Source organism: Diaphorina citri, unplaced genomic scaffold, assembly GCF_000475195.1.
Source record: "Diaphorina citri unplaced genomic scaffold, Diaci psyllid genome assembly version 1.1 scaffold3256, whole genome shotgun sequence".
Taxonomy (NCBI): Eukaryota; Metazoa; Arthropoda; class Insecta; order Hemiptera; family Psyllidae; genus Diaphorina; species Diaphorina citri.
Window position 1 is genome coordinate 2,218 of NW_007380666.1, and position 2,177 is coordinate 4,394.

Here is a 2,177-nt window from a genome sequence, read left to right on the forward strand (position 1 = left end):
ATCTACTTAAATGACATTCTCTATTTTGAAAATTTGAAATTAGAGTCGCAAGACCAAGCTAACTTACATTAAAGAGATCACAACATATTAATGAGTGTACTGGAAGGACATCTACTTGTAGTGTAAATCTTTTAATTTTACAGCAAATATTGATGGAATATAGTAGCCACCATGAACACTAACAGACTACAATGGCTTGGTCACCTGATGAGAATAGACAAAAACAGGACTGGGAGGAGTTGACACAACATAGAGTTCTTTGGAGGCAAGCAGTCTGGTCGGCACGGGATTCACATATCCCTAATATGCCATCGGAGTGAGTGAGTGTATTGATGGAAGGATACTTCTTACAAGTATTTATTTCACTAAACCTACTCTACCTTCAGTACATTCGTACAATATTTTCCAATGTTTGGACTTAAGGTTCACAGTTGTTAATATCCTTGAGTCTAGATTTATGGATCGTTCTCACAAATCGCACCTTTTAATAGTGATTCTCTTACATTAATGTATGAGGCCATACTTTAGCATGACGGGTACAATGACATTCCGTGTAATAACACGTCCGATATAATAACATTGTGTCATAGCATACCCGGTACACAGTTTCCAGTCTCCCACTTCCATCCTGTCCCCAGGTTCATACCCCGTATCTGACATCTTTTCTTACATGGGAATGGTTAGTTTAAATTTGACGTCATCTAAAAATTCTTGAATAGGTATTAAAAAAATACTTTAATAATAATGTCTTTATCCAAGTAACCAAAGATTTCCAACCACCTATGTAACATTTATCCAAGTAACCAAAGATTTCCAGCCCAAAGAACCAAAAACGAAAAATTATAACCAGAATACATAGTCTAGAATGATGGATCGTTCTCACAAATCGCACCTTTTAGTGATTCTCTTACATTAATGTATGAGGCCATACTTTAGCATGACGGGTACAATGACATTCTGTGTAATAACACGTCCGATATAATAACATTCTGTGTCATAGCATACCCGGTACACAGTTTCCAGTCTCCCACTTCCATCCTGTCCCCAGGTTCATACCCCGTATCTGACATCTTTTCTTCCAAACTGAAACCCCAGCATCTGAACTCGAGTCCATAGAGGATATCGAACCCGGAACCCGCTGACTGGTAGACCTGTTGTGTACCCACGACTAAAAGGTGCGTTCGTGAGACCGATCTATAGAATCCTTTACACGCAGTGCTTTAGTTTTCAATTTACTAAAGTAAATCTTCTTCTTACTAGCCTTTTTCCTATTTAATTAGGGTCGGCATTAAATACTTATTTACCAAAGTAAATACTTATTGTACTGGAAAGTAATTAGTAAACCACTGTGTGTAATTGACTCTTTAATAATAATAAAGGAAAAGTTATCTTCAAATCAAGATATGGGAAGAAACCAGGGTCTATTTCCTCATTAAAACTAAATAGTTTAGTTTGATAGAAATGTTCACTATTTATAAATATTTGTTTCCTTACAAGGGTAACTGCACATTTGTCACGATAATCCTCAGTGTATCCACTAATTCTCATTCTAGTGGAATCCACTCTCAACATAACATAGCCTAGACACAGACACGGTGTTTGCTTTAGAAGCAGTCCACTCTGATCCACTAAACCTCATTACCACTGATCAGCTAAACGCGTGGCTATCCGCGTCATCTTGCAAAGTGTATGATAACACGACAGGGTCCAACAAAAGGCCCAGGGCTCCGGAATACACAGGATTTAACAAAAGATTCTCTACAGAGTCAACAAAGCTTTGTACACAGGACCACCTTATTCTCATCACGTGACCTCATCAGCTACACTAGTAGTAGCATCAGGGGGAGGGGCTTCTACTGGGGGCGTGGTCTCAGGGATAGAAGGGGGCGTGGTCTCAGGGATGGAAGGGGGCTTGGCTTGACTTGTACAGGGTGGAGTTACTTCTAGAGGTTGCTCGTATTCGGGCAACTCAGCGCTCTCCTGGAAACACACAACAAGGAGAATAATCATCAATACAACATACGACAAGAAAACAAAGAATATGAATAAAATAATCCGTTGCAACCTAAATGGGAAGTATTGTGTCTCTTCTCGCTCATCTGATGAGAGACGTACGGATTGGGCATGCTACGACACAGACCACACGAGTCCAATGTCATTACTATGAAAACGGCGAT

General features: G+C 39.5%; 2 long non-coding RNA genes across 2 annotated transcripts in view; one reads left to right on the plus strand and one right to left on the minus strand.

Annotated features, from left to right (window-relative positions):
- The first annotated feature begins 451 nt into the window (after positions 1–451).
- On the plus strand, positions 452–1,843 carry LOC113471910. Its single transcript, XR_003394433.1, has 2 exons — positions 452–638; positions 1,049–1,843. It is a non-coding gene; the product is annotated as an uncharacterized LOC113471910 (long non-coding RNA).
- LOC113471908 overlaps positions 1,563–2,177 on the minus strand; it is a 13,414-nt gene continuing 12,799 nt past the window's right edge. The window contains exon 2 of the long non-coding RNA XR_003394431.1: positions 1,563–1,980. This is a non-coding gene — a long non-coding RNA (uncharacterized LOC113471908). The remainder of the gene's footprint in view (positions 1,981–2,177) is intronic.